Here is a 13,159-nt window from a genome sequence, read left to right as displayed (position 1 = left end):
ATATGGATTTGAGAAAGTTGCTAGGCAGACAAATGTGGTATTTCTCATCAACTTCAACATGAAAACTATGCTATGAAGAGTTTAAGAATCTCTGTGTCATAGCATTATCATTAAAAAGTAAAGCTGTATAAACCCCACAGACAGAGTCCAGGTCTGTGAACAGAATTAAATCCCTTCCAGTGCCAGAACGAGACAGCCTCTTCCAGCTGCAACCTTATCATGAGATTTGCTGGGTGGTTAAAACGGCTGCATGTGCCTATCGTATTTTGAGTGTTCCTGGTGTAGTTGAAAGGCCAGGCAGCTGATTTCGGATGGCTGGCAAACAGTGTCCCCCAGCTCCCTGTGCCAGAGCTGACACCGACACGCGCTGGCAGCAGCAGAGCCTGCCCCGTTTCCCCCTGTGACGGCGTTATTTCACGCCAGCCTGCTGGCACGTGTGTGGCGTTTCTGACCATCCCTCCCTCACAACAGTGCTCTGTGCCACCCGAAAAGAAGGGACTGGCATTACTGAAACCCACAGACAAGGCATGCCTTACCACAGTCTATAAAGGGCCATTCATCTCCACTGTACCTAAAATAGCCACTGGACGCAATCATGAGATGAATACACGACTGTGGATTCTTTTAAATCACTGCCTTCTTGCACAGACAAGAACACAGTGTCCCACAGTTGCATCCTCACCGTTGTCCTTGTTCTCAATTCAGCAATCAAGTCTTGACCCTTTCTATTCCATCCAGTATTAGTCCCTTCATTTCTAAAAGTATTTAGAAGATTAGAGATTTTATGAGAAATTTAGAGAAACAGCACAAAACTTCACCAATCCATTCCTATGCACTTGCAAGACCTAGAATATATATATAGAATAGAATATGTATAGAATCCTATTAAAGCAAATTCATTGCAGCTTTCTATCACCAGAACTACAGCAGTAAAGTCCAGCTATCATCCACTGGCTGTGCATTGCCAGCCAAACACAGCCAGCTGCAGAAAGCTACTGAGACACAGTGAAGTACCCAGGTACGGAAAAATTGTGCTTACTAATGAAAAACACTTAGAACACACAGGTCTGTTCCTTGCTGCTGGAGAAGTGGCTGACTTGCAGTGCCCTTTTGACCTACTCTTAAATGATTACCAGTTTTTACTCCAGCATGTGTTTCAAAGCAAGCTCCAAGTGTTGAGTAAAGGTGAGGGGAGGTCCAAGCCATCAGATAGCAAAATTCCGTGGGACAAAAGATTTTGAAAGAATCTGATGACAGCTGGAGCAATACAAAGGAATGGATACTGGAGTGCTGCTGCATATCTACAAGGCAGTAAAAGAAGCTGCTATATGAAGTTCTTCAGACAGGGAAATAAAATTCAGGAGCATGGCCACATCACTCATGCCAACTGACATGTCACATTCTTCAGCCCAATCACATTTAGAAGTGAATTTTCTGTCTTTCTCCCAAGCAGATCATCTTTGCTTTAAATTAGTTTAAACAGGACCCAGTGAGATGAGCCCAGTGTCTAGACAAGGCTGATGCAACTCTGGTGCATATGAGCACTACTGTAAAACCTGAAACATTCATGAAGACAAAACCTGGAAGAAACAGTAGTTTTTATCTGCTGAAATTGAAAACTAGAAAATTGAAAGATGAAAAACTTTATTTATTTACTTAACAAACTAAAATATCAGTAGTCCTCACAGAACATCTGTTGCTGGATAAAGAAGCAAGCATTGAAGCTGTTGAATTTTACATCAGCAGTGCCCTTCGCTGCACAGAGGAAAATCCACACAACTCCACCCTACTTACTCTACTCCATGTTTTCCAGGACCCATACCAGCTGACTTTCTGGTTTCCTTCTCTAAATAGCTACAATTACAGTAATATTCAGTGACATTTGCTCTCCCAAAGAGCAGATGAAAAATAACCACAGACAAATAATTTGAACATCTGCCGAATTAGGCTAATGGAGAGATAACAACGTATTTTGCAATTAATCATTTTAAATGGCAAATGCAAGTTTGTTTTTTCTTTCTCAATTGAAAAAAGAAAACTACCTCCTATTCCCAATGCAACAGATGTTAGAAAGTCAAGATAAAAATCTCCTCCGTTTTCTGCAGACTTAAAACAGTTCCATTCTAGATAGTCCCATCTTTAGCACAGGCTCCCACACATGGGCTGTACAGCACATCAAGATGTTCCCAAGGTATATAAAGACTAAAGATGTCTTCTGCTGTTTCTGAAGTGACAGGAACCCCCAGGTGACCAAAACACTACTGCTTTCCTCTTAGAGGACCCAAGTCTGTGGGCGCTACAGGAAGCAGCACCGTGCCCAGGAACAGGCACGGTCCCCTCCGCGTCACAATTGACCTTGCGCCTGGCACGGTGCTTCTCCACGGGCTGTGCTCTCTGAAAGAGGCATGAAGCCTTGAGCTCAGAGGAAGTTACACTCCTTGTTTTTCAGGGACACATGCTATTCAGTCAATGGCATGATCTGGCAACATTACCATCATCTCACAAAGAAATAATCTGGTCCAAACTCACATTCCCTACATTTCCTGCAGAGTTAACAGAAGTTTCACATCTCACCAAGGCCAGCTGGTCTCTCACTGCCTCATTGCAGATGACAGAAGTCATCAAACTTTAGAAATAAAATTGACAAGAGGCTAAAAAGTATTCAGATCCCAATCTTAGAAGATGTGAAATGCCTCAGCTGAAAAGGTTCCTTCTTCCTTGCTGTGCTGCTTCTGCAGCAAAGCCACACAGCTGTCTTAAAACGCTCAACCTAACAGCTTCAAGCAGGAAACAACAATGCAGTACACATATAATATTCTTTTTTGTGTTCATGGATTGGGTGTTCTGGGGTAGGTGCGGTTTCCTTTTTCTTTAATGGAAAAATAAAATCCCTAGGAAGCAGATGCCCACCAAGGAAGGCATCTTCTCTGCCTAAAAAAGACACTGATGGAAAAACTGCACCCTACAGCATTACCTGGGGCAAAGGCTCAGCATAAATGCAGTGCAAAGTTACTACCATCAGTGTCAGAACATCTGGTCTCCCCCCAAAATTACCTCCCCAAAAACTGATTCTGTCCAGACTTTCCAGACTCGCAAAACCACTTCAGTCTCCAATCTTGTCCTATATGCAGGTTATGAATTAGAAGACTTTTCTAATTACAGATCACCAGTGGAATTACAAGGGAGATTATTTTTAGCAATTATCTGATTGAGCAATAGCTGCACTCAGTTGCAAATTAGTTACTGCTTTTTCTAAGACTACATTTTACATATGAATTTCTGATACAACATTTAGTGTCTCTCCAATAGCCATCATCTATCAGCAGAGATGGAGCAGCTATCATACACCCAAGAAGGTACTTCTTGACATCTTCACGCTTCTCACTCAAAGCCTAGAAAGAATGGCGAGGAGAGATGAAAAATCTGGAAAGGCACAGCCATCTTCACACACCAGAGGTTAAGGCATTTATGAGCTTGAGTAATCCATCCCTCTGCAAGCTGCTATGCTGGAGTGGCATCTTTTCTAGAAGGGGTCATAGAAGGCCCAGAGACAGCATAACAAGCTGTTTTATTGTTCACAAAGTTAAAGCACGACTTAGCCTGCTAGTGATTTTCTCCTTTTTTGGCATGTTACAATAAAGGAAGAAAAAAAGACCCACAGAAGAAAGGCTTGGCTCAGAAACTTGCCAGCTCTCCTTGACTCAGAGAGGTTGCTGGAGACGGGGAATAAACAGCATCTCAGAAAAGCAGGCCTGTGCTGCAGTATGTCCATGTTACTGCCCTTGGTGGGATGCACTGTGTACAGTCAAGTTGCTTTCCACTCCCATCCCCTGCTGACAAGAATTACTTTCAGACTTGAAACTCAACAATTTCATCATCTTATTAAATTCCCAGTTCCTGGCTCAGATGTCTCTCATGCATTAGTTAGATTATATCAACCACAAAAACCTGCCCATGAGCCACACTGGATATAGCTCAAAGGCAATCACTCAGTGATTGGATCATCAGCTCTCTGAGTCTCCCTTCCCTTATTCATAAAGCAGCAATGCAAACTGTGTGACAAGGGATAAGTGTACACTTTGTAGTGTCATGTGGAAAGCGAGATAACACCAGAGCATCAGGATGCAACTGGAAAACACACCTTCCTTGAGCAGAGCACCTACTCTGAAGCAGAACCGTCCCTGCAGCCTCCTCCAACAACCCCTGCACGAGGCACAGACAGTAAAGACAGGCTAAGCCAGACACATGCAGGTCTTACAGAGCAGAGAGCCTTAACACAGCACCTAATGAGGACTTGAAAAGGCAGCTGACAAACAGCCAGCCAGCACAAAACCTGCGGGGCATCACAGCCCTACCACGTCTCTGCAAGGCACCTGCAGTTCTGCCTAGTGAGAACATGCCAACTAAAAAACTTCCCAGTGGGCAATCAAAGATGGGTGAGACACACTGAACACACGTCCAAGCTGACAAGCAGAGCTCAAGTAGACAGAGAAAGCAAACAACCATAACAAATACCTAACAGGACACAATGAAAGATCACAGCCAAGAATAAAATGCGTAATGTATCTAATTCCCTCTCTATTTAAGGAGCTGATCCTGACTTCTTTGCTCTCCGGCTGCTGGACCACATGATGCTATGCTTGCTAGGGTATCACTAACAAAGGAAGAGTGAGTGAGAAATTGTATCTTGAACCACACATGTTCAACAGCAACTGAGCTGGGATCCTTGCCTTGTGGGTGGAGAAGCTGATATCAACACCACCAGTAAATAAAAGCCTAGGTCTGGGGCAGATACAAGTGCTTCAGGGTCCCCAAAACGCCAAACACTGACCATAGGAGATCCTGGGAAGAACAACACCACCAAAAGACTGCGAAGCATATGTTGGACTGAGCCTGCTGTATTTGGTATTTAGATATATAGAGGAGATGCTTCCACACTTTATTAGCAGCATCTCAAATGCAGCCTGGCTGAGCAGGGATAAAATGCAAGGAGCACTCAGGCTGACTTCATATGAGGCACAGGACTCTGGCAGGGCCATCTCCTGCTGCTTTGAAGCTGCAGTTCTAATGTATCACTTGTACACTGCCTTACTAGAAACAAAGCCACATATTTCATTTAAGAAAGTAATCAGATGGATTAGAAAAGGTCAAAGAACAATAACTTTAAACTTCTTGCCATTTCAGAAATACAACAGTGCTATGGATTCTCCATTATTTGCCTGGAAAACATCACAGTGCAGTTTTCCTACACTTGCAGGATGGCACATAAAAAGAAACTCATCTCTGAAAGGTCTTAGGAACTGCAGAGCTCTGCAGGTGTACCAGAGCAGGAGCCTTTTTCACACCCTGCCCAAGCATGTAGCAGCTCACACGGAACAATACAGAGACCTTTCAAGCCTTGCAATTTTGCGATGACTGGGGAGGATTTCTGCAACATCAGAAATACTCAACTTGAGCAGCCTTAGTCAGAGTTATCCTGCCCTGTCAGGTCTGACCCTAAGATGAAGGGTACAAAATAGCTGAACATTGCTGTCAAAATAATCATAGAAACAACACACATGCCTCACACAAAGGAACTGCTAAGAGGCAATATACTGTTTTCATGCCCCCAAACAAGATGATATTTCAAGGCTTCAGTAGGAAAACACTGCCTAAGAACACCAATGTGTTTAGAAAGCTGAAATCTGATCTTGTTTTTATTGGCTTCTGCTTTATTATGCCAAGAGCGAAGTTAAAACTCCCTTCCATATTTTAATCAAACCTGCTACTGTTTTTTGCTAATTCCCAAGATCAAGCCAGCCTGACAAGAATCATGTAATTTTACAAGGGTATCTCTCCTCCATCCACCCCCTTATGTTATCAAACATTAATTTTGTGAAGAGTCTGCTGCATCATGCCAGCTCTAATTTAGTAACAACACTTTAAATTTCTCCTAAGTCTTGCGAAGGCCTTGCAGTGGAAGGCCATTCCACAGCAGAAGGATTAGCACAGTCTGAGATCCTGCATTTGGTATCCTGTGGTTGTAGGTTTTATAGGGGCCACTCACCCATGTGGCCTATCTTATGTTTAAGAAGTGCCATCTCCATGGCCTTTGGTACAGGGTGAGGCTGCAGTTCTCAGTTGTGACATTGTAATTTATATTCCATTCTTTCTGCAGCATCCGAATTTCCAGCAATTATGTGACATTTAGCCAACAAGCTCAGAAGTTACTGGCAGTGTGATTGCATAAGATCACTTCCCCTTAGAGAACAGGCTAAAATTTCTCCTTAAAAAATCCAAGAACATTACAAATACCATGATACTGATGACAACTGAGTTGCAGGAAACTATAGTGTACATAGCTGAAGTAACTCAAACTGGAAAACAGGCCAGAAACAGGAAAAAATGCTCATATTTCCTGTCTCTCACAAAAAAAGCCTTTTAGCTGCGAGTGAACTTCCTCTTCTTTTAAAAGCTAAGCAGATTTTTTTCTTCTCATTGAAACAACACACCATTTACTTCAGTATGCATTTATCATGTTTGGTGTAAAAGATCCTTTCCTTTAGAGATCACTTGCAATGTCAAAGAGTAGCAAATCTTCAGCCCATCTGCTTTTGTGGATTATATGCATGCACATACATACGTACACATATAGACACATTTTACAGAAGCAGCTTCATTGCTGCTTCTATAAATCAGTGGTCACAGATTGCGCTAAAGAAAGAACACTGACAACTGTCCTTCCTAGTCCTGCCACTTCCCGTTCAGATTTGGCAGGCAAGCTCAAGATGATTATCCTAAAAGCTCTCACAATAATCACAGTTAAAGGGACATTTTGGATGCAGAACTGCAAAGGGAGCTCACGTAATTTACTAGAAAGGAATGAAAAATCAAAGCCTACTGTCAACTTCAGAAAGAGCCAGACTGCTCCCATGTGTGTTTCCTTCTCTGTCATCACCTAAGGTAAACTATTACCTCACACTCTTCACATTCCTCCGGTATGCCAGACTTCACCACGCTTATGTATGATGAATCAAAAAGCCACTGTCAACTTCCACTTTCTATCCACTGTAGCAGAGTTCATCATGCTTGTAAATGCAAATCCCTTATTAAGAGTGGTTTGCTGAAGAAGGCCATGGAAAACATGCAAGAAGGAGACAAAACTGCACTCAGGGCAAGCAGAGTCACTTGCGAGAATTTCTTGCTATAATGTGGTCCACCTTATGAAAGCATGGCAGAGCCCTGTATTGCATCACTTCCTGTTCTCTAATCCATCAGTCTTCCCATAAAATAATATTTATATGTACATAGAAAAAAATCCATACTCAGAAATATGCCACATTTTTCCATTAGCCTTTCTCTTCTGACTGATGCATTCGTAGTTACAAGAGATTATAACAAGGATTGGCATAGTAGTGAATCACCCTCAATAGCACACTGCGCTTTTACAACTAGAAATAGAGGGATCAGAGAGATTAATCCTCTGTCCTGGATGAGCCAAGGAGCCAGTGACAGGGAAAGCAAATATAAATAGGCAGAGAAGGCTTTGTCTTGCTTCACCTCCCATTGGTTTTGAAGGAGTCTCTTCAACAAATAAATGCTTTAGGAGACCTTTATGGATGACATTAAACAAAGACATCCCTTTTGCAAATCCTGACGTAATTTGGAGATGAGGGGATCCCACTAATAATCCTGTGACATCAACCTCTCTCTCCCAGGAAAGTAAAGGCCAGGTCCACTGGTAAGAGAAGTGCTTACAGTAAAAGAGCTGATCGAATACTTCCTCAATATTTAACTGGTTCTACAGGGCAGGTTGTTCAGAGTGAATTGTTGCTTCCTTCAGTTAATGGTACTCAAATGGTCCTCCAGAGGCAAAATTCACCCAAATCCCACGTCTAGAAGGCAGTTTCTAGTTTCTGTCCTAGGCGTCATGGCAATGTGTGGACCCCCACACATGTGGTGTGCCCATGGAAATTCTTGTGTAATGAGAAAGCAGAACTTCAAACTCAACTCTAGCAACAAGAACAGAAACACAACTCCCTTCCTCAAGCTGCACAATGGCACAGAGTTATTAGCAGTAAGTAAGTCTGAGTGACAAATTATTCTGGTCATTAGAATCAGCAGATCAGGCCCAGGGGAAGCCTAGCTATTTATTCAGAAGCATTGGGGTTTTTTTTTCCCTACAGATACTCTTCATTGCATGCTCAGTACACACACTAAAGAGGAAGAAAAAGCTTTTTGAAAATAAAGCACATTTGAGAGAAAAGAGGCACAAAGGATTAGTATACTTTTCTAAAAATTAGCAAATTTATGTGTAAACTTGAACTCTATTTTTTTTTTCTTTTCTGGTTTGTCACCCTAGATTTTGTCAGCTTCTATCTTTCCTTCCCCTATTATCCAACTGACCCTTTGATTCAAAGAGAGGTTTCTCATCCTGTGTTGAGGACATGACAGAAGTCAAGCTACCAGCTCGGGAAAGAAGAGCTGACAACATTTTTATTCCTTGTAATGAGCCTCTTATCCTGGATGGTGCATAAACACATGATCTTACTGAAGCCATGACCAAACTGGGAGACAAACTCAAGCTTAGCTGAAGTAGCAGTGACCTGTTAAATGACATTCTTAAGTCCAATGTCTTTTTTCCCAAGGAGAAACTCACCTGCAATATGGACTGGTGACATCTATTCAGTCCTGATGCCCTTTGAAGGGCAGGTATCAAGGCATACAACTGATACACAGGATTTACTTGCCCCCAAAATACACAATATTTATACTCCATATGAATTTTGGCTACGTATTTTGCAGATTTACAGCTGGGATCCTTAAATGAGTCTCCAGGGATAAAGTGCTCATCTACTACCTTTATTTCACAGAACTATGGAAAATCTCAGCTGCATTTCTAGAACCTTTCACTGTTTTTCACTCATTACACATATACATATTACACACAGGTAATATATGAATATTTCATCTAAAATTTCCAACACTGTTTTCAGTTCAGTCCAATCAACCATGACATTCTGCCAGGTCAAATTCAAGATCTGCCACTAAGCCCCTGCACTTGCCTGCAGGTACCAAATGTGAGCTCCAGAGTGGCGCTCACTTTAACAGAGAGAAGTTTAAAAGTCATTTACAAATACCTCTGATCAAGATCAGCCCAAACAAGATAACCAGCGGGACATATAATAAAGGCCAGCCTTCCTTCTCGGTCCCTGGGGAAAAGAAATTGCAAGCACTAGAAACTGCTGATGGTTGAGATCTCTTGCTGTTAGTGAACTGTCTGCCTGTCTGGTGATGAGTTACATTTAAGAGTAAAAAAAGCTCTTAAAGCTCTTTCATTGCAAAAAGACAAGGCTTCCAAGGGCTCTTGTCCATTTACCTGCCTCAGAATCAATAAACACTATGTAATCTGTTATTTGTTTTTTTAATGCTTCACATGAATGTGGATACCTTGATAAAATTCCACAAAAACATTGTGGGAAGCAATGAAAAATAATCTGGTTTAGAAATTATGAGTTCTTTTGGGAAGTTTCTAGTAAAATCCAAACAGAACTAGTAAAACTGAGCCTATTTCAGTGAAGAGCACTTCAACAATCTGGACCTGTGAAAATCCACAGTGAACAAAGCCCACCCAGCAAGTGTAATGCCATTTCTGCTATGCTACGTCAAGCTGCCACCAGATCTTTGCAGTAAATCCACAAGTCAGCAGAACAGAAATCCCAGCAAACCCTGCATGAGTTCTGTCTCACTATGGAAATTAATACAGTGAATTAGATGTGCAATTTACATGGTTCACACAGTTCCTGCAGCAGCTAGCACTAAATGCTCCCAAGAAAGAACTGGCACAAGCAGTAAATGAGTAACTCGTCCTCCAGGAAGATTTCCCCTCTAATACCTTATGCTTATGCTCTGGAAAGGAAGTTTTGCCCCAGACTTGAAGTTTTTCATTCCTTATAGCCTTCTACAGCTTTGCTATTCACTATTTGTCTGCCATACACAGACAGTCCAAGCACAGAGTTGCTCAGGGTTCCTGGAAGTTCCTTCTTTCAATGCCTGTTAAATTTTTATGGTCCATCTACAGGCTCTTAAAGAATGCTAGTTAAACACTTCTACTGGATCAAGAGTTCCTTTTATTTTGGGGGGAGGGTGGAAGGGCAGAACAAGAGCAAAACAAGATAAAAAACAATTAGAAAAAAAAAAGAAGAGATCGCATTCCTATTTTCATTTTTTCCAGGCAGATAATCATGCACACTTTATTATTCACACTTTTCTGAAGCTAGCTGTCAGTCAGGCCCACTAGGGCTGACTGAGGTACATGGAAGAAAAGACCCATAGCAGGAGACTGCTTCTTCTTATGCAGCAGGACCAACTCAGGGATTGTAACAACCACCTTCAACCCTTCCTTGAGCAGCATTATTACTGGAAGATGTCACACTCCTGCAGTGCCCTGCCTTCCCCACCAACGTCAATGTTTGGAAGAGCAATAAGGAAATCAGTCTGTCAGACACTTTGGTACAATGCCTAAAGTACCTGTGACAGCCTCGGCAGCTGGGAAGATCTTTCACCCTTGAACAAGGCAGAGTTGCTTGTCCAGAATGTTGGGTCTAAAATAACAGAAGTTATTTAATAATTAAAAAAAAAACAAAAAACCAAAAAACAAACCCCAAACCAAAAAACAAACCAACAAAAATAACCAACCACATCAAACTCATCCTGAAAATATAAAAAGTTTGCCCAGCATGCTGAATTAATGTATCCTCATAACATTTAAGACTGTGCAAAAGCAGCCTGGGAACAGGTGCATTTTTTAGCACTAGACCTCACCTGAACATCTCCAACAATTCCAGCCCCTTATCCATACGCCAAGGCATGAAATGCATGCAGCTTTTCTTCCAATGTGACACCTCAAAACAGCAAACTGCTTATTTTTAACTAGTTTATCTCTATAAGCAGAACTGCTGGCTAGGGCTAGCTAAAAGGCAAGTAAAAAAAAAAATCAAAATAACAACAGAAAACCGAACCGAACATAACAAATACTCAGCAAATTGTTAATTTCGTAAGTTTACATTAAAACTGAGTCACACAAAGTTCCCAGCAAAAGGGCAGTTGTTCAGACTTCAGCAGTCCCAGCACTCTCAGCAGCCACAGCAGAATCAAGTCTCAGTTTCTCCAAGCAGCAACAAGGTTGCTCTGAGGAGAGTCTGGCACCAAACAGTTTGTGCTACAGCTGAGAAGCTGCTAACACCAACAGCAGGTATTATTGGGGGTGCTAGGGCATACCCTTGAGACAGGAACACTGATGTTTCCAGCAATCCTGCTCCTCAGGCACCTTAGCAGAACTCTGCATCAGTAGAAACTGATCAGTGTTGACAGATTTCAAACAAAGTATCTTACGTCTAATAAACAGCGTTTTTCAAAGAAAACTTTTCTCTAGAAATGTTCGACTAGGACTATTGCTAGAGCAATCTCAGCCTCATCTGACACTACTCCAAACCGATTTTAGAAGCACAAATTCATAAAGATTGCTGCTGCTTCAGCTGAAGCGTTACTGTCAGACCGGCTCTCTCCCACCCACACCTTCCTTCCAACATCTCTTTCCACCTCCACTCAAGCTCTAGCTAAGTTGTCCCTTCTGTGTTTATGCTGCTGGCTGATTTCACAGATTTGTGATGCACAGACCAGTCCTTGCCAGCTGCACAGCCGAGCCCCGTCCCCTCTCGCACCGCAGCTTGAGACCAACTGATCTGGCATGGGCACATTGTGATTATCGCTTCGCTTGCATTTTTAGCGTACCAAAATGAGGAGAAGTTAAAGTGTTACGGTTCAAAACAACTCGAGCATTACTCTGCTCCAAGAAGCATGAAGGAATTCTGACTGTTTCTTAGTCTGCCGTGAAACTTCACGATTCCTTACGAGCACGTTGTGACCAGCACATCCTGTGCACTGTTTTCTCTCTGTATTCTCTGTTCCACGTTGCTCACGGAACGCCAATTCCCGTCCTCCTCCTAACGGGACAGCTGGCGCAAACACGCTCCCTTTCCCACAGCTGATCCGCTCTCGGCTTCCCCCCAGCTACACTAATGCTCCCAGCGCCAGCAGCAGCAGCTGATGCTGTGCAGACAAAGACGGCGGAGGTGGGAAAGCCTCTTACCAGGGAATTAGCTGCCGCTTCCCCAGCTCCGACACCGGAGCAGCCCCGGACGCCCCGCGCCGTGCCCCGCCGCCCCTGCCGCGGCCAGCGCTGCCCGGTGCCGCGGGAGCCGGGCCCCCGCCCGCTGCTCGCCCGGGAGCGCCTCACCTGCCGGAGCCGGCGGGGCCGGGGGCTGCCGGCGGGGCCGGGACGAGCGGCGGCCGCGGGGCAGCGACCCCGGGGCAGCGGCCCCCGCAGCAGCCCGCCCTGGGCCGCCCCCGGGCCCGGCCTCGGTGCCCGGCCTCGCGGCGCCGGACCCGGCTCGGGCCCCGCGGAGGAAGCGACGGCTGCCCGCGGCCAGGGCGGCGGCCAAGCCTACCTTGGTGGTGCCCCGCACAGGGCCCGGGCCGACGGCTCCTCCTCCGGCTGCGGCGGCTGCTGCTGCTGCCCATGCCCGGGGCCGGGCGGCGGCGGGCCGCGGGGCTGGGAGGCTCCTGCGAGGCCGGTCTCCCCCAGCTCTCCCCCGGCTCCTGTTTACCGCGGCTCCCCGGGCCGGGCTGCCTGTCAGCGCGCCGCCCCGCCCCGGCCCGCCCCCGCCGCCATGGCCCGGAGCAGCACGGGCAGGCGAGGCGGGCGCTCCGCGGCGGGACGCGGCTGTCCCGGCGCCCGATCGCCTCCCGCTGGAGCGGATCCTCTCCCGCTGGAGCGGATCCTCTCCCGCTGGAGCCGATCCTCTCCCGCTGGAGCCGATCCAGCGCCGGGAACGCGCTCCTGGCACCTGCGCTCCGGGGCCGGGCGGGGGCGGGACTGGCGGGGGCCGGGAGGCGACACTGGGCAGGGAGCGAGCTCAGCCCGCAGCGCTGCCTCGCTGCTGGCACTACTGCCCAGGGTGGAACGGCAGAATACGTACGTAGAATAAAACGTCTGAACTTCATATGGTGCCATTGAACTTTTAAAAAATGTATGTATACTGAAGGCCTGAAGATGGCTTATAGCCATCGTTGTAAGGTGTTTTGTGTTAATCGCTCACCTGCACGTATGGATTTATCA

The 13,159-nt window shown here is 45.0% G+C and overlaps 1 protein-coding gene across 3 annotated transcripts in view; it reads right to left on the bottom strand.

Moving 5' to 3' along the window:
- MARCHF8 (membrane associated ring-CH-type finger 8) overlaps positions 1-12,628 on the bottom strand; it is an 84,269-nt gene extending 71,641 nt beyond the window's left edge. For 2 of the 3 annotated variants that reach the window (XM_063405736.1, XM_063405739.1), the window contains exons 1-2: positions 12,489-12,628; positions 10,510-10,583 (exon numbers count right to left, since the gene is read on the bottom strand). The gene's annotated coding sequence lies outside the window, so the exon portion shown is untranslated. The remainder of the gene's footprint in view (positions 1-10,509; positions 10,584-12,488) is intronic. The other variant, XM_063405737.1, reaches the window with a different exon arrangement.
- Between the last annotated feature and the right edge of the window lie 531 nt (positions 12,629-13,159).

This window comes from Prinia subflava, chromosome 9 (genome assembly GCF_021018805.1).
Source record: "Prinia subflava isolate CZ2003 ecotype Zambia chromosome 9, Cam_Psub_1.2, whole genome shotgun sequence".
Lineage (NCBI taxonomy): Eukaryota > Metazoa > Chordata > Aves > Passeriformes > Cisticolidae > Prinia > Prinia subflava.
This window is presented reverse-complemented; position numbering and strand designations above follow the sequence as displayed.